The following is a 20,839-nucleotide window of genomic DNA, read 5'->3' as shown; positions in this document are numbered from 1 at the left end:
ACTTGCTGAGTAAAACGTTTGCTATTGTAATACTAAGTAATAAATATAGTGATTCATCTGTAGTAACGAACATTTTTCGAGGCTGCAATAGTAAATTTAAGAAGATTTAAAGAACGATATCATTAGGGCAGAGAAAGGGTAATAATTTAGTAAAGGTAATAATTCAATGAAGTCTTATCTACTTACAAGAATACAGCAGGGGTGGTGAAAGCTTTCTGTAAGCTGCAAAGAAAATGAATAATATTCCTTATTGTCCTTTTCACAAGGAAATATTTAACAAAAAAATACGGACTCTGAAGACATAACGACAGTGAAAGTTGCACGCACTTCCAATAATCGACTTGTCAAAGTTCCTTTGTAAGCAAAACTGGATGTTCTCTGCTGACAAAAGCCATATTCACTTTTGAGATGTAAAGCAACTGAGTGCACGTTTCATCTCAACATTAACTGTATTAAATTTTAATGTGCAACTTTATCAGTTTTATTTGATAGTTTGTAGAAAAATTACTCCATTGTAAATTAAAATGTTGAAATCTAAAAAAAAATTATAATACATTTTCATGCAAATGAAATATTTTATAGTAAAAACATTATAAGAAAAAGTAAATAAAAATAACTTCAGTAATAACCATAGTTTACATCTCAATGTCGGGTATGAGTAGGAGTTTGCACTTGTTTATACTCTTCGCACTAATTTTCGTCTCATCCTCTTAAGAATCGTAGCAGAATATCAGCCGTGGTTTACGCTCCCTCGATTGCTCTGTTGGAATCTTCCTCTGTACGTAATGAGAGAAAGTAGTTTTAAACCAGAGAACTCCTTTTCTCCGAAACCTTTTCTTCTCTTTGCTGAAAGGAAATACCTTGCTCATTAGTTTATATGTTTATAAACTAACCAAGCAAGGTTTGTTGTCATTTGAGTATCTCCCCTAAAATCAAACAGCCAAAAGAAAATTTTAGGTGAAAAGACAGGTAAACCCCAATCTAGACTATATTTAAAGTGAAATATTGGTTGGAGTAACTTTAAAAACTAACTTTTAAGTTTGGTTGGCTTACAAATTTTAAGTTAGTAAATTAATTATCACTTACATCATGTAGCTCAGATTTAAAATTATTTTTCCTTTGATGTATTTGTAATGACTTGGATTGGAAACAGTATATTTTTCTCACGTTCAATCGATTTTGAGGTACGGGTTTATGTTCTGGGGTCCATTCAGCGTGGTTAAATTTCAATAGAGTATTTATCCTCCAGAAATGGTGTTTGCGAATCATCTCAGGACGTAGGAGACTTGTAAACCTCTTTTCGGTGAATTAAAAATACTTACTCCGGCGGGTCTGGTGGGGTATGCTCTTTTGTTAAGGGCAATCCAAAGCTTTTTTGTAAGCAATTGATACTACCATCAGTATCCGACCAGATCAAGAGAGCTGATATCTGTTGCTGCACATAGTACCAGCGCATTTGATGCAAAAGCTTTCAATGCATTTGCCACTGAATATTAAAAAGTAGCAAAATCTACGTTTAATTAATCAAAAACTAAAGACACTTTCTTGGTAAATTTTTTTATTGTGTAAAAGATTTGTTAGGTTAGATATAGTTTTTAGTATTTTACGTGTAGCCCTAATGTAAAAATGTATTTTGCATTTACGAATAATGATCTTGAATCTTACTTCAAAATTCAAGGTAATGGACTATCTGACTAGGTTTATAAATTATACGTCTACAATAATTTTAATTTGAATGTATTGGATGAACTATATTATAAAATGTTATAATAATTATCATGGTACTAGGTGACACGCACGATTAACTAAAACCCATAGCTAACGTACACAGTTTAACGTATCATATAAATTAATTTAATCTTCAATTAATATAGAAAATATTATTCGGATAAAGTAAGTATATCGTATATTTTAACTCTTTTTAACAGGTCATAGTTTAATAACCAATTTGGTTTAATGACACCGTTACACATTTTTGCATTTGTCCCCTTTAAACAAACCATGATAATGCCTGCAAATAATGCCTGAAAGACGTTTTATGTAAAATTTAAATGACTTTTGATGTGGTTATATGTTTTTCATAACCTTGTAGCAAGTTTAAAGTTTGTGTTATTTGAAGTGGTTAATAGAACTTTGAAGTCAAGGCGGATAAGAAAAAAACTCCCAGACAGTAATGAAATTGTGAAGTAGACTATTTATACTTTTACATATATAATTATAGTTCAGTTTCGTTATGAAATAAATAACCATGTTTAGTTTAACAATATGTACTTCATAGCTTTATATTATAAACTTGCTGCAATAAAAGAACAATTATTTGAAATGTTTAATTATTTTTTAGTTACATAATGAATATAAAAAGAATTTTCCATTTAACAAAAATCATTAAAATATAGTATTGCTATAGTTTCTTTATGTAAAATTTTGGTGTGCCAACTACTAGGCATTTAGGATGACTGTGTGCCACTATACCATCCAGGCAGTTTGTTGTTTAATTTTTACATGTATACACATCCTTTGCACTCCAGTTACATATGTTTAAACATTTCAAGTTGTAACTAGTATTTAAAATATAAGACTACTAAACGCAATTCTCAAAACAAAATCACTATTACTCAGTATGTTATTCGTTTGAAAATGATACCGAATTAACATACATTAAAATGTAAATAGTTTTTAAAATGTGTTTGTATGTCGATGGAAAGAATATATATTACACTTTATAACTTTATAAATTTCCAATTGATATGAAACAATTCCATTGGAAATTTGAATATATAAATAAATTTGATAGTTAAACAAATCTAATTTTAAATTTACATATTTACTTGGAAAAGTTTTTCTAGGGTGTAAATCAAAATCCTGTATTATGGCTTGATATTTTTCAAACTCATTTATCTATCGATTTACAATCTTAACCTATTTTGAGGATTGATTGAAACATTCCTCCACCTCTTTGTAAAGGGGAGTAGATGGAGATTTGATTTAAATTTTCAAACAGCAACCCCTATCTTGTGACATGAAATTTTAAAGGGTCTATTTAATACAAAACACAATGACGTGTATAACACATCTCTACGATGGTCGTAGCTAAAGGTGATGGGCAATTACCCTTACTTGTTAAGGTGTGCATTAAAGACTTGATACGCCTGGATATATTCCAAAACAGATTGAGATATCGACGTACAACCTTCATCATACTTATTAAATTAATTTGTGAATTTTTCGGAGAGTAAAAATATCCCAACTCCTTTTCAAATGGTGTTAGAAAGAGGTAACTTTCAATTTTCAAAATTGCAACCTATATCATGAAATATATCGTCACTTTAAAGGACTTTTCAATAAAAAAAACGATTACACTAAGACAAAACAATCTCTAATCGACGTTTCTAACAAAAAGTTATGGTTTACTATATCGTTTTTAAAAGGGGTTTTACAGTGCATCCACAACAGTGGCTACTAAACGTTTAGGTAAGTATAAATAACATAATATACGTGTCCAATACATCAATAACATGCATTATCGCTCCATTGGGGTCGCATTTTATTTTGTACTAGTCTGTACCAAACAGTAACAGAGACACGAATGTAATACGCCCCAAACACACCCTTAAACACTTTTGGGGTTTAAAAGTTTTTTACATTTGAAAAAATCAGAACAGAATATAATTTTGCAATATTTAATTTATTAGATTGAAACAAAAATTAAATTATTTTTATTAATGTATTATTTATTATGACAGCCTTTTAAATTCCAATGGATGTTTTACCTATATTCCTTAATTAAAACATGCTAAAAAGATTACAAAATCATTGGAAACTAATATAGACGTAATATCTTTATTCAGCTCATATTCGTTATATAAGGCTGCAAACAACTCATTGAAGTGAGCAAGAACTATCTCATTATGCGATCTAACCCTATTATTACTAATGCGTTTTTAGAGTGGTTCTGTGATATTCATGAGAATATAACGACAGGTTGGAGATGACGTTCGGAAAAGCTGCCAAGATACCATCAGTTTCATGGATTAACAGCCGTATATTGATTATACATCATTCAGCACTTAAAACGTTGCTTAAACAGTATTGTCACGATATTAAAGGTATCAGAATATAAGCTGTCTTAGAAGTTTTATATTCTTTTGTAAAATATATTAATATTAAAACACACATATATTTCCATTCCTCCTATACAGTAAGAATAAAAATTATAGTTATTAATATCCAAATAGAACAAATATAGTGTTAATTTCTGAATAGTTAATTAGTTTTACAGTATGCGTAAAAATGTTAAGTAGACATGCAAACTCCCCAAATTATGAAACATATTGAGACCATAGACGTACGTTTTCCTAGTAATAGTGATTATCCTCACAACATTCACAGTACAATGAGAGCGTTTGCGCTAGTCCCACAGTTACAGGGCTGGGTCATTTCAGTCGCTACCCAATTTCCGGACTCGTGAGTACAACAGGACCATATCTATATTACATATGAACCGAGTCAAGTACTAACCTATATTTGGGGGGTGGGGGGGGGGGGGGGTGGGGGGGGGGGGGGGTGGGGGGGGGGGGGGGTGGGGGGGGGGGGGGGTGGGGGGGGGGGGGGGTGGGGGGGGGGGGGAAATGATAATAGTTATGGTAAAAGCAAAACACTTACTAAAACTGCTTTCTGGATTATAAACGCTATGACTCCCAATACAGCGTGCAATTTATCCGTTAGAATCTGCCTTAGCCTCTAAGAAAACCTTCCTGCGAGCTTCGTGTCTATGAAGAGTTTATTTAGCGTATCGTTAATAGTTAATAACTACGAAAAACTTCTTTTAAAATACTAATTAGTTGTTTTTAATAATTTAAAACTAATAGTGAAGTTCCAATTACACGGGCTTAAAACCATCACTCGGATCTAAGGCGTGGATTATTCTAATTTAGATTATTGTCTAAGTTTAAAGACAATTAGTTTGGGGCTCTATTGTTTCAGATGGGTTTTTAGATGGGTTTGTGATAAAATTTTTGTAATAGTTTCGTAGCAGAACATGTCTGGCCGACTCTTCTTAGTCAAAGACCACTATCTTTAATATATCAACTTTTTTATGGTCATAAACTATCCGTGGAGCCAAGAGGGGCCCCGCTATGGTCCATGATTAAAGGGAAGATTTTATACATGAATACCTATGATGGAAATATTTAACGATGGAGTTATTCCAGGATCACAGGATTTAACAAAAAGAATTATATATTTTTCACCTAACATTCGTTCCTGTCAGAGTTCTAGTTTTTAACAACAAAAGAATGTTATAGATATATTAAAGTTCATTACTATCCACTGCGTAAGGGCTCAAGATTTCTTAGTATTATGTTGCGGTCTCCGATTACAAGAAACCGCCACGACAATACGTCTACTAGCATTAGTTCCAGTGTTATGGTTTCAGAAAGTTATTTCTATAAGAACAATTAAACTCAATTCCAATCTTGAATATTCAAAAATCTAGTTTTTGGGCCCACTTCACACCTTTTGCCTTCTCAATCCCTATCTAGGTTAAATGAAACGCCAGTATAGAAAATGATAGAAGATTTGGATTGCCATCCTATCAAAAATAAAACCAGAAATTGTCAAATCCACAAAATTATTACAACACTTATGAAGTGGATTGTGGCGGTAAAAAGGGTCAGAGTGCATTATCTAAACAGTCACCTATCATTATCGTATTGAAGAAACAAAAGAGCGCTTCATTTATATCATGGTTTTCCAATGATTACTTTAACTAAGCAGAAAAAACCTGTGATAAAAAGCGAGGAGGGAAAGGTAGCATGTTCAAACAGTAGCCACATCTACTTAGTTTTATAAAAAATCCTTTCATCCTGTAAAAATAAAAATAAATGTTCTCTTCAAAAATTTTTTCTTTTTTGCTTGTAAACTAAAACCACTTGGAAGTGAAACAACATTATTAAAAAAATTAAGGTAATAAACACAGCTAGAAGGTTTACATCAAAATTATAAAAGGCCTAAATTCTCATTCGGGACTTGGAATCTCTTCTGGGGCTAAGATGTCATCAGAAATTAGAAATCAGTAGGTCTGGAACTTCTAGTGATCTGATGAAATACATATGATTATATTTCTAATCTTTGATTTTTTCAGAGGTACACAATATTAAAAGCTCTGAGACCTTAGACCATTGTATTCTCGGAAAAATATGGGGGACTAAGAGACCTGGATTGCTTATAGACAACCCTAGGTGACGATCTGATCAGCGAGCGGCCTCCTTGATTGTCGTAAGCGGAAGCAGATAACAAGGCGAATTCCAGTTTCCCGGACCCGATTGTCAATGACGAAGCTAAGAAAGGAATAGCTCAAAAGTTATTCTGGGAACCCCTGCATTGCATCGACATCTAGGATACACACCCCATACTAATAAAAAGTAGTGCGTATTTTTGTGTAGAAGACCCGGTTTTGCTCACAAGAGTGCATAGAGAACCGTGTCATTCAAACATCGAGTTAAGTGCAATTTCACTATGCGCCACTTTGAAAGATGTCAATGAGAATTACCATCTTCATCCTATTGAATCTGCAACTAATTTTTGTTAATCTGGGACGGCATATGGTGTCATAAAACGATGCGGGAGGTTCATTTTTGAGCAAACTTCAGTTCTTCGTCCACCGAGCTATATTATTGGGATCCATTCAGACGTATCAGGAACTCCAGATTTCATGAATGATCAAGTCTGCATTAGCATCAGATATCAGATGCTGCTCGTAAGAGGGAAGGTGATCATAGGAGCTAAAATTTAACATTCCACATTTCAGACTTTTAAAAATCCATCAGGTGAGAGCCTTAACTAGTACTATGTGTAGGAAAGTTTACTACTGATGCAATAAGCACCAAAGTCAAGAGCAAAGGAAATTCTCTGAGAACAAGAATAACTTCCTTGTTAACGGAGCCTTTCTTCAACCCACTTAGTTAACTACTTTTACGTGGTAAAATGGGTTCCAAGACTCTTTACTGTCAAGTTTGCCCTCGGGAATTTATCCCGTTTCAGTCCTGAGGTTTTCATATAAAGTTTTTTAATTTAACTTATTAAAGTTTTATTAATTAAGAATCAGTTTTAATCAATATCAATATAAAAATTTATATATTGTTTTGAACATAATTCAGTATTGTAAGAAAATTATCCTTTAAAATTTAAATATGTTAGTTTTTAGTCCTAGTTCCGTTTATTTCAAGCATAATTTTGAAAAAAATCATGTATAACTTACGGAAGATTTACTTCTGTTGATTAAAAATTCAATCAATGATTACGTAATATTATTTAATACATTTTAAGTAAATAATATGTCCGTTATACCCTAACGCTTACAAAACAACCTCCGAAATGGCTTCCATGCATTTCCAGGCCTAATCATACCGGTGTTATAAATTTCATAATTTGTAGTTACTTATTAAATGAAGTTTGTAACTTTAAAAATGCATGATAAAAACTGCCTTCTTTGTTTAAAAAATGCGTTTATTTGTAAAAGTGTTTGTTTAAACCCATCGTTCTTACTGTGTATCACAAATAGTTTTAAATATCCAAAAATTTCCCCATAAACCAAAAAATTATAAAACTGAAAAAAAGAAACATCAGAAATATATACGTGTAAAAAGGTGATGTTTGGTCGTAAAAATTGTTTTTGAGGAAATCTTAGCACAAGCTATTACTCAACATCTATATAGATTTGCACTGAATAAGACATTATAAGGTGATAAAACAAAAAACTTACGGTTAAAAATACGAGATATTGGACATCAAATCAGGTTATAATTACCCTGAATGTGACATGAATTTATTAAAGGGGAGATCTCTAAGAAGAAGGAGGGAGGTACGTATGACACAACCAGGGCTCATAAGAAAGGTGGAAGTAAAAATATAGCAAACACACTGTAGTTACTAAAATGGTATCAATATTAGTTGTTGATAAATAATTTTCTACTAAGAATTCAAATAATTGTGTTATGAAATTCATGACCCCTACTAGTTAATTGTAATGTAATGTACTAGTTAACGCATTTATTTTTTTCAGGAACTAAAATATGAACATTTTCACTTTCGAATGAATCTGTTAATTTTGTTACTACACCTTCAAAGAAAAGATAATTTCCTATAGATGCACGTAAAACAGGTAATTTTGAATGTCATACAAAAGAACTTGGCTCGTAGTAACCGAATGAATTGTATAGAGGTAACTTATTGAAATGTTAATAAAAAATCGAATAGCTTAAAAAGTATGAGACAATGAACAGAGGCTCGTAAGGAGTAAATTTTACGTAAATAATACTTGGCAAATATAAAAAAAGAGGGCTAGATTGGGGAGGGTTTTCATTATGAAAGTGGGTTTGGAGAGTCAATATAAGATTAATACTGTACTTATAGTAATTACGCCATCACCCTTCAATAGAACAGGACAGCACTAGTTTAGTCCACCAAACTGCCTCTGATTGGTATTGAACAATACTGAGAATAATGTTCACCACACCAGTACGACTGAGTAAACAACTCTAAGTACAGAGGAGGAATCGAAACAAGGATAGTCTCCTGTTAACACAGTTTAATGGGTCTCCTCCAACCGAGTAAATGCAATAAATAGGGGTTTTTTTGTGGTACGATAAATTCTAAGTATAAATATAAACGAAAACATTATTTTGTCGCTTATGACTTTACACACACACATATATGTATATAATTATTTTTTACAAGATTATTTTTTCGTAAAAAAACTATTTATGAAATACAGCGTTATTATAGTAGATAGACCAACAAATATATTACTTACATACTAGACATACATCGGATTATGATATAGAAGCTACGCAGTGAATCATGAGAGGATAATGTAAACTATGCACTATACGCTCAGATGTGCGCAAGTAATCATAACCCGTAACTGACCTTTCAGTAAATAGTTTACACTGGCGCACGTTCTGCAGACATACTTTATGTTATGTCCGTACATTCTGTACCAACGGTGCAGTAATCACAAACCGTAACTGACCTAACAGTAAATAGTTTACACTGGCGTACGTTCTGCAGACATAATCTGTGTTGTGTCCGCACATTCTGTACCACGGTGCAGTAATCACAAACCGTAACTGACCTTTCAGTAAATAGTTTACACTGCGCACGTTCTGCAGACATACTTTATGTTATGTCCGTACATTCTGTACCACGGTGCAGTAATCACAAACCGTAACTGACCTTTCAGTAAATAGTTTACACTGCGCACGTTTCTGCAGACATACTTTATGTTATGTCCGTACATTCTGTACCACGGTGCAGTAATCACAAACCGTAACTGACCTTTCAGTAAATAGTTTACACTTGCGCACGTTCTGCAGACATACTTTATGTAATGTCCGTACATTCTGTACCACGGTGCAGTAATCACAAAAAACCGTAAACTGACCTTTCAGTAAAATAGTTTACACTGCGCACGTTCTGCAGACATACTTTATGTTATGTCCGTAACATTCTGTACCACGGTGCAGTAATCACAAACCGTAACTGACCTTTCAGTAAATAGTTTATACTGCGCACGTTCTGCAGACATACTTTATGTTATGTCCGTACATTCTGTACCACGGTGCAGTAATCACAAAACCGTAACTGACCTTACAGTAAATAGTTTACACTGCGCACGTTCTGCAGACATACTTTATGTTATGTTCCGTACATTCTGTACCACGGTGCAGTAATCACAAACCGTAACTGACCTTACAGTTTATAGTTTATATGCGCAAGTTCTGCAGACATACTTTATGTTATGTCCGTACATTCTGTACCACGGTGCAGTAATCACAAAAACCGTAACTGACATTACAGTAAATAGTTTACACTGCGCACGTTCTGCAAACATTACTTTACTTTATGTTATGTCCATACATTCTGTACCACGTTGCAGTAATCGCAACCCGTAACTGACCTTACAGTAAATAGTTTACACTGCGCACGTTCTGCAGACATACTTTATGTTTTATGTCCGTACATTCTGTACCACGGTGCAGTAATCACAAACCGTAACTGTTTACACTGCGCACACGTTCTGCAGACATACTTTATGTTATGTCCGTACATTCTGTACCACGGTGCAGTAATCACAAACCGTAACTGACCTTACAGTAAATAGTTTACACTTGCGCACGTTCTGCAGACATACTTTATGTTATGTCCGTACATTCTGTACCACGGTGGCAGTAATCACAAACCGTAACTGACCTTACAGTTTTATAGTTTTATACTGCGCAAGTTTCTGACAGACATACTTTATGTTGTGTCCGCACATTCTGTACCACGGTGCAGTAATCACAAACCGTAACTGACCTTTCAGTAAATAGTTTACACTGCGCACGTTCTGCAGACATACTTTATGTTATGTCCGTTAACATTCTGTACCACGGGTGCAGTAATCACAAACCGTAACTGACCTTTCAGTAAATAGTTTACACTGCGCACGTTCTGCAGACATACTTTATGTTATGTCCGTACATTCTGTACCACGGTGCAGTAATCACAAAACCGTAACTGACCTTTCAGTAAATAGTTTACACTGCGCACGTTCTGCAGACATACTTTATGTTATGTCCGTACATTCTGTACCACGGTGCAGTAATCACAAACCCGTAACTTGACCTTTCAGTAAATAGTTTACACTGGCGCACGTTTCTGCAGACATTACTTTATGTTTATGTCCGTACATTCTGTACCACACGGTGCAGTAATCACAAAACCGTAACTGACCTTACAGTAAATAGTTTACACTGCGCACGTTCTGCAGACATACTTTATGTTATTGTCCGTACATTCTGTACCACGGTGCAGTAATCACAAACCGTAACTGACCTTACAGTTTATAGTTTATACTGCGCAAGTTCTGCAGACATACTTTATGTTATGTCCGTACATTCTGTACCACGGTGCAGTAATCACCAAACCGTAACTGACATTACAGTAAATAGTTTTACACTGCGCACGTTCTGCAAACATACTTTACTTTATGTTATGTCCATACATTCTGTACCACGTTGCAGTAATCGCAACCCGTAACTGACCTTACAGTAAATAGTTTACACTGCGCACGTTCTGCCAGGACATACTTTATGTTATGTCCGTACATTCTGTACCACGGTGCAGTAATCACAAACCGTAAACTGTTTACCACTGCGCACGTTCTGCAGACATACTTAATGTTATGTCCGTACATTCTGTACCACGGTGCAGTAATCCACAAACCCGTAACTGACCTTACAGTAAATAGTTTACACTGCGCACGTTCTGCAGACATACTTTATGTTATGTCCGTACATTCTGTACCACGGTGCAGGTAATCAACAAACCGTAACTGACCTTACAGTAAATAATTTACACTGCGCACGTTCTGCAGACATACTTTATGTTATGTCCGTACATTCTGTACCACGGTGCAGTAATCACAAAACCGTAACTGACCTTACAGTTTATAGTTTATACTGCGCAAGTTCTGCAGATATACTTTATGTTATGTCCGTACATTCTGTACCACGGTGCAGTAATCACAAACCGTAAACTGACCTTACAGTTTATAGTTTATACTGCGCAAGTTCTGCAGATATACTTTATGTTATGTCCGTTACATTCTGTACCACGGTGCAGTAATCACAAACCGGGCAGTTTGCCGATGATACGACTCTCTTTTTCAATGCAACATCAAGTGAAGTGTTGGAACAACAGGCTTATTGTTGATATCAACAACTGTGTCCAATACTTTCACAGCCTCAATCTTACAACAAACTCTTCAAAAAACCAACGTTTTGAATTTTGCCTTGCGCACCGCAGGCAACCAGTGTGGGCCTGCCATTTTGTTAGATGACTCCACACTGGAAGAAGTCAGCTCTTCAAAATTCCTAGGAATGCACCTTGGTCGCAGGGCTGACTTGGAATGAGCATATTGACTATGTTTGCGCCAAAGTCTGCTCTGGAATTTTGTGTTCTGAGATCGTTTAGCCAAATACTGCCCGAGTCAGGTACTGATTACGGCGTATTATGGACTGATTTACCCCCATCTGTCTTACGGTGTGGTCCTTTGGGGAGCTTGCGCAAACACACAGTTTCAAAGAGTATTCAGACTTCAAAAAAAAGCAATTCGAATAATCGCCAAAATCAAATTTAGAGGAGTCGTTGCAGGGAAGCTTTCAAGAAATTGCAGCTGTTGACTCTGCCGTGCCGTGCCTCTACATTTTGGAAACAACATTTTTTTGTGTGAGTAAATGTGCCTTAACCAGAGGCCGAGACATACACATGTATGAGACACGTGGGAGTGCTAACTACCGAAACTGGGAGACACAGAACGGTGGTTTATGAGCGCCTGCCCTCGCAGGCGGGTGTTCATTTCCTCAACAGGACTGCCCAATTCAATTAAAGATGCCCCAACGCCTAAGGCGTTAAAGACTCGCCTTAAACGCCTATTGGCTGTCACAAGCATTCTATAATGCAGGTGAGTTTTTGGCAATTCGACTGGGAGGACCGCCCAATTAGAAGACTGACTCCGCTGTACTAAGTGGGTAGCATTGGCGATGGATGAAAGAGGGCGTATAACTGCAAAATTGTATGTGTGAGTGTGTATTGTTGTATGAAATGTTAGAAATTTTAAAAAACCCCATGACGTTTGCCATACAATGTAAATATATTGTTCTTCGCAATAAAAAAGATTTGATTTTGATTTGACCTTACAGTAAATAGTTTACACTGCGCACGTTCTGCAGACATACTTTATGTTATGTCCGTAGACATTCTGTTACCACGGTGCAGTAATCACAAACCGTAACTGACCTTACAGTAAATAGTTTTAAAACTGCGTACGTTCTGCAGACATTACTTTATGTTATGTCCGTACATTACTGTACCACGGTTGCAGTAATCAGAAAACCGTAATCTGACCTTACAGTAAATTGTTTAAAACTGCGTACGTTCTGCAGACATACTTTATGTTGTGTCCGTACATTCTGTACCACGGTGCAGAAAATCATAACCCTGTAACCCACCTTACACTACATAGTTTATACTGCTTACGTTCTAAAGACATAATCTGTGTTTGTGTCCGCACATTCTATACCACGGTACAGTTAATTATTATAAATCGTAACTGACCTTACCTTACATAGTTTATTTAGCGTACGTTCTGCAGACGTACTGAATTGTGTCCGTACATTTTGTACCACTGTACAGTGATTATAAATCGTAACTGACCTTACCTTACATAGTTTCATGCTGCGTACGTTCTGGCAGGACGTACTGAATTGTGTCCGTACATTTTGTACCACGGTACAGTTATTATTAAATCGTAACTGACCTTACCTTACATAGTTCATTGCTGTGTACGTTCTGCAGACATACTCTGAGTTGTGTCCGCACATTCTATACCACGGTACAGTAATAATTATAAATCGTAACTGACCTTACCTTACATAGTTTATTCTGCGTACGTTCTGCAGACGTACTGAATTGTTGTCCGTACATTTTGTACCACGGTACAGTGATTATAAATCGTTAACTGACCTTACCTTACATTAGTTTATGCTGCGTACGTTCTGCAGACATACTGAGTTGTTGTCCGTACATTTTTTACCACGGTGCAGTTAACCATAACCAGTAACCGACCTTACATTACATAGTTTATTACTACTGCGCTTGTTCTGTTTGTCCATTTTGTATAACAGTTCATTTTCGAAAGATTCGTTATGTAATAAAATTTCTAATCATCTAGTTCTTTTTAATTTCCACTTTTAATATTTTCTTCCATTTTATTATTGACAAGTCCTTTGCTAAGTAGTAAACATATCTTGACACAATAAATGTATACAATGTAAGCCTATCAATGTACATGTTTATACTTCAACCTGTACGTAAGGCCTAATCAATTACAGTATACATGCTGTGTAAATCATTGAAACTGCCATTATTAATATGATTCCTGATAAATAAATACAGTATTCTTAGGAATAAGGTTATTACCACCCCTTTATCATGTTTCAAAGAAAGGAGGCGTCTTTAAACTGAAAGTTTGATCTACTTTAACATTTTATACCAAACCATTGAATTAATTTTCAAGTTGATTATTGAAGTTTAATACATTATAAACTGACTTTATAACGCAAAAGTGTGGGACGAAATGTCGGTGGATTAAATCTTTAACTTCGGCGTTTCTTGATGAATAAAACATATCTAGGGCTTTGAAAGAGTTGAAATGTTATTTTCCGCTCTATGAATAACATGTTTGATTCATAAGGCGTGTTTTCATTGAAAGTAAAAACATAGTGTAACATTTTATTGAATTCTCTTTCAGTTAGAAACAAGTGTTATGTAGTCTCAAAGTTGGAACACAATGTATCGTTTATTTTTATTGTACCACGAATTAAGATTTTTTTAAATTGCTACAACAACGATTTTTGCATTAGGCGATAAACGTACGGCTTGTTATCCAACAGCCACTCGAGGAGTCTTTCTGCTACGTTCAGGTAAAATTCAGAAACTACTGTATGCAAAAGTTTCGTGATTTATTCTACCCGTTTATATGAGGAGCATCCGTTTGATGTTCCATCAAAAATATATATTTGCTCGGGATCAAAATGAGCTTCTTAAAGGCTAAGTACATAGATTGGAACAACACTTGAAGGTTCGGTATATAAATTATTATTAATATGATTTTATATCAATATTATTGTTATATTTAAAATGTATTTTGTATTTATGATACAGTATGCCTCCTAACTTCACATGATAATATAAAAAAATATTTCGTTCATGCATTACTTATCATTCTGCAGCCTCCCATTTAAAAGCAGCTCTAAAAGCATCCAATATTTGTATTTAAGAAGAATATCTCCTTGGTTCATTGTGATGTCCTTGTATTCCTGGAATGAACGAAATCAATAGAGCTACCAATGTCCATATAAGGAGCATTTGTGTTTGAGTGGCTGGCTTTGCCCTAATACTATGCAAAGCGGCTTTGATAACTTAGTCTCAAAGTCTCAAGCGTTCTTTCTGGATGTCCTCTCTTAATTCATTCCATTAAATATTACTTCTTGAGAGTGATGCCTGAATTCTGCCTTGATGGGCTGCACCCTTCCGTGGTATCAAGTTAAATTTATGTAACTAAGGTTTATTCTCCTTCTGTGATTGTGGCATCTGAAACTATAATTTTGCAGAAGCATGCTCAGCACAAATCCGTCGTAGCTTCAATTAAATCGCTAAAGCTATCCGTCGTGCCCAAGATAGCATTTTACCCTTCATGATAAAGAACCGATAAGAAAGTTAGGAACATAATCTCGATTTCTTTTTCACGAGACCCATAAGTGTTCATAATCAGTAAAATACTCAATCATCTTCCAGCCTTAAATCCTGCGGAGAGAGGTTTCCAGTTGCAAGAACGATAGCAAGGATAATTAGGGAGAAATCCTACCTCACCTCATTAACACCAAGAGTGTCTTTAATGTTAATAACTACCAATACTACAGTTGCGACCATTTTCAGAATGAGGAAATCCATTTAATCCGCTGCCTATTATCGTAACTTTATCGCAATAAAATTTAAATGTTTATTCCCAAAGTAAAGAAACCCCTAGACATCATCCATCAGACTCTTAAAATACGCGTATGGGTAGGTATACAGAATCCTTGAACTACTAATCAAGTACTGCATAATATTTCCTCCAATTTACATTTAAAAATACACATCCAATTTTTGTTGTCTGGATAAACCTCTGTGGTCTACAGTGATTACAGTAAAGATAAAATAAATAAAGATGAAATAATTATAAAGGTAAAGAAATGGGCACGTATGGTGCGTTTACGTGTAAAAACGTTTAAAAAAACATTCTAAATGCACTCTAATTATACTGAGGCCAAAGTTTCTTCGGCACTGTAAGGGTTAAAATGGTAATTAAATTACAGAAAATATCATTGTGTTGTCAGATTAAAATAATAACAGTCTCCTTCAATTAGTAACATGTTTGCTGCAATACATTTCTTATGGGAGTGTTACATCTTTAGAGGCCAGTGGGATGGGTCTCTCATGTCAGAAAAAACATTTCTCTTATTGCAACTCAATGGTAATCGTATGTAAAACGTATTTAGATCTTCCTCCTGAACAAAAATTATGGGTTTTGGGGGTTGCAAATCCAATTAGTTTTGTTTTTACATAAGTGGTAAATGTAAATTCATATATCAAAACCAGGTAGTATCTGAAGTGTACGGTGAGAGATCTTATAGTAACGAACTATTTCTACTAACACAGTAAAACTATTTAAATAGTTAAATTTGTAGACTGCCTCTCGTAAAGCGGAAAACAAAGACAGGGAGATGTTGGAACAAGACATTCTTCAGTTTAAACTAACCAAACATAGCCATGTAAATGTAAATGATGACTTGAAAATTAAACCCAGAGTTTGAATAAACGGCTTGAGATCAAAGCTGAGCTAAAATTGTTTTCGGCGTTGACATTTCGGCAACCGTTGGAAGTATCTTTGTACGGCTTCCAGCGTCTGTATATACATTTATGTGTCCAATATCTCATGTCTCTCTGGTTATCGAAACTTATGTTGGATTTGGTTGAGGAAAATGTATTCAGTAATACTGTAAAATTATATTTTATTCATGCTTTTAAATTATTATAATGAGGAGGAAAAAATATATAAAGGAGGACAAAAAATAATTCTGCGTTAAAAACTTTGTAGTGTACTTATTGCTCAAACAAAAACTCATTCTCACTTTTACATTTTATAAACCTATGCACTTTGATAATTATATTAATATCAATTATTTATAAAACGCTTTTGAAACTAACATTGATATAGTATGATTAATATTTCCATACTTGACGAATTATATTTATTAATGGTTTGCAATAATAATACCAAGTATATATGAATGGTTGCAATAATAATACCAGGCCAGTTTGTTGAATTTTTAAACATATGATTTTAACGCACCTTATATTTTAGAGACATTTTATAACGGAAAGGTGGTTAGTAAGATATTATGCCACAAAATTTCCTCTTATATAAAATATGCATCTTAAATAAATAAAAAAACATTTACTTATTTTAGATAATTGTTCAATTTCCATGGTTACTAAATTTAAATAAAGGTTATAAGTTAAGATATAACGTTTTAATTTCTCCTGCTCATTTCTCCTTATAAGTTGTATAGCTTAATAAAAGTTTTAACTAATTAATAATTGTAATGGTCAGTACATTTTTTATCAAAGTTGTTTTCCGTTTACTAAGTTTCCGCTCCTAATATGTTGGTAAATTCTAGGAAATAACTTAAACGTAAGAATCCATCTGCCCGAGGAGCATCAACTTCCGACTGTTTCATTACTAGGTAGAGAAAACACCGATGTAGAACCGTAATCTTGGCAGCCCTAACGATGTCCAGGCGCGTCACACAACTAACCTCAAAATGTCGAGAATTTGGGGTAAAAAGAACTAGTTTGTAGGTCTAGTTCACTACAGAGAACGACTGTGTAAGGGTTGAAGGGTTGGGCTGCTCTGTCGCTAAAGACCTAAACATGACTGAGACAGTTCTTGCTATCCCTCCTTATGACAATAGGTAGTCACCGCCAATCATACAAATGTGAAGATCCCACTGCTCCGGATGCAGCTCAAATATCCTTTTATGAGTCAAATGAGAGGTTTCTTAATTCTATTGTTCTAAATAAGCAAAACAAAACTGATCGGATTGTATAGATCATAAAATTATCCATAATTAACCAATGAATCAATACATAATATAAATAAAAGTCGATTTTTGTGTTGTACATCGATATTTTCCTCAAACAAGATATGTATACGGTTTTCACTGTCGGCTTCGATATGACCTAAGGCAAGTTCTTAGGTATGATACACAGATATTTTGATCATGAAAAGTAGAGAAAGTTTGTATAATGTGAACATTGATATTTCCACACTTTAAGCTCCCATCTACTGAGATTTACTGTCCCCTGTCTGGTTCCTGAATTTGGGATTTCTCACGCCCCTAGAGCTCTCAGGCTTCAGGGGTATCAGACTACTGTCAGGTCCCTGCCTCTAACACGTCTCGGCCGCTGACACATTTCGGTTTCTGGGAGCTCCAACCTGTAAAAATTAGTGATCTCTTGTACGTTCTGTTCTTAGGCAGTTTCTAGGATTTAGGAGCTCTCAGCCTCCAGGTTCTACCAACCTCTGGAAAGCATAGGCCACTAGCACCTGCCAACCTAGAATGTCTGACCTGAATGTCTCTAGGGACTCCCAGCCCCTAGCAAACCACAGCCTTCGTAAGCTCCCAGACTAGTGTAGACCCCTGTCTCTACCATACCCTAACGTCTAGCACCTGTCAGCCTCTATGAACTGTCCAGGACCTTCTGACCGTCGGCAACCTCAGGCTTCAGGACCTCTTACACCTCTCGGCCTTTTAGGGCTCTCAACCTCTAGGAACTATCTATGGTCTAGAACTCCCCAGCATTTTGCAGCTCACGGGCTCTTATAGGCCCTCTTCTAGGAGTTAAGCCTCTTCTTGGAATCAAGCCTCTTCTAATATATACCAGTTTCTGGCTGCACCTGGTCTCTAGAAGCTCTTGCTCTCTAGAACCTGCCTCTGACAGATCCTGGTCTTCGACTGCTTCCAGACGTGTAAAGCTCTGGTCTGCTGTCTTTCGACGTATATAAATTCTGTATCATAATAAATTTCATAGGGTGTACATGCCAGTTGTGATTGAAATATATCACAGTGCATGTAGAATTCAATTTTGTACCATTTCTCTGTCTCTTTGACAAGTAGGGCACCTAAAATGCACGCTTGGTTGATATTCGTCTCATTGGACGAAAATATGGTTAAAATCGATTCAACCACAATGAATTCAGAGGAATTTTTCATATAATACACATCTTTTTAGGGCTCCTTCCACTTCTCAGAAGGTACTTGAAACCATCCTTTGTTGACATTTAAAACATAAAACGTCCGTGCCAATTTTAGATAATTAGCTCTAAAGTATGTTGTAAGCTATTTTTGTATATTATTTGTTTATAGAACATTTAAGTCAATTTTGGCTAAAACCCATCCTGCCACAATGTTTTCACAATTTATAATTATCTTATTGTGGAATTGATATTGGTGCTTATAGCCTTTGCCTCAGGGCGTCAAAGGCTCTGATAAATCATTCTTGGTTACGATGTATCGCATAGAACGTTCGTGCGAATTATGGTTACATCAAACCACAAGGCGTTTATAGAGCTTTCGTGATTTGTTACAAAAGAACATTTATGCAATATTTGTTTAAATCTGTCCATTTAAAAGGCATCTGGTGTAATTATTTTATAAAATGGTTTTAAACTTAGAACTCCTTATTAAATTGAAATTTTGATCAAACCAAGCTAAACTCAATGAGTCTATAATATAAGTTATGGGAAATCTTTTTATACACTACTTTATATAAAAAGATAAAATCCTGAAACTCCGCTCCCCTAGGTCGATTTTCCTTAACAATAAACTTAACCTTGAAACTCACTTGTAGAATGCTCATAAAAATGTCATACAGATCGTGACGATAGCTTTCTAGAGCATATTTACATATTGCGATAAGTAGGTTAGAAATGTACCTAAAATATATGTTGGTGTTATATTTCCATCCAAACATCTACTTTTTCTTGCGCAGGCAACTGTTCATATTTATTTCAACAATTTACTAAAAGTATTATATTTCTGTTTTAAGCAAATCTCTTCACTACACTGCAATTGTTTTCGTATTGGAAATGGTTGCAAAGCATAAAAAGGCACTTGAATTTTAAAACTTGCATTAAAACTATATGAATCAGAATGTGAGATACAGAATGAAAAATTCAAATATGTCCAACATTCAGCCACAGTGAAATAAAATACCGCTCGTCAATTTCCATGGTAACAGATACCACTCACTGGTATATTACTGGTAGCCGTTTCCTGTTACCTATTGATGTACCTCAATATACTCCCAGCACTGTACACGTGGCACTGTACAACAGGAATACCGAATTCCAAATTTTATTTGCAATTATCACTACTCTTCACATTATTATTGGTGGTTTGTGTTCTGATTCTTCTTCTGCTTCAGTAAAAGTTAAAAATTTAAGATTGACCGACAGTTTATAGTACCAAGACATTATCTTGTTCCTAGTAACTCTCGCAACATTGTAGTTGACAAGATATTATACAAATCAACCAGTATTTATGTAAATTGAAAAGGTCACCACTTAATGGTGATGAATTACTACACATATTAATTCTGGCTAACATAAGAATTGTGATACTGCACGGTTAGACATTAAAAATATTGAATTTGTAACAATATTAACAATGGTTAAGTTTTAAAACTCTGCCGGCATGTAATGCAATGATTACAGCCATTATAAACTAAAATCTATTCATTAAATTCCGTTACAAGAGCAGGGTTTCTCTGGTTTAAAGTACTGATTGAAATAATGCAGCCTAGGTGAAGTAAATAGAATTGTAGGGCTCGTATTTTGTTTGGGCAATCAAACATCGTATAAAAATGTAAACAAGATTGTTATGAATATTTAATCTGTATGAGGCCTTTATGTGCCTCTTTCTATAGTCAAAAGTGTTGTTATTGTGAGATATGACACTACATAAATAATGATAAAACATGTGAATTATCCCAGACATGTCCGAAACCATAACTAACAAGCGCATGATTCAGGTGTAATACCTGTCAGTTATGGTAGGCCTAAGGTGATTGTTGGAACATTCTCCTAATCTTATTCCTTATACACATTATGTAGGTGTGGTGGAAAGGGTTG

Source organism: Homalodisca vitripennis, chromosome 3 (genome assembly GCF_021130785.1).
Source record: "Homalodisca vitripennis isolate AUS2020 chromosome 3, UT_GWSS_2.1, whole genome shotgun sequence".
Lineage (NCBI taxonomy): Eukaryota > Metazoa > Arthropoda > Insecta > Hemiptera > Cicadellidae > Homalodisca > Homalodisca vitripennis.
The sequence above is the reverse complement of the archived record's forward strand: the minus strand, read 5'-3'. Positions refer to the sequence as shown.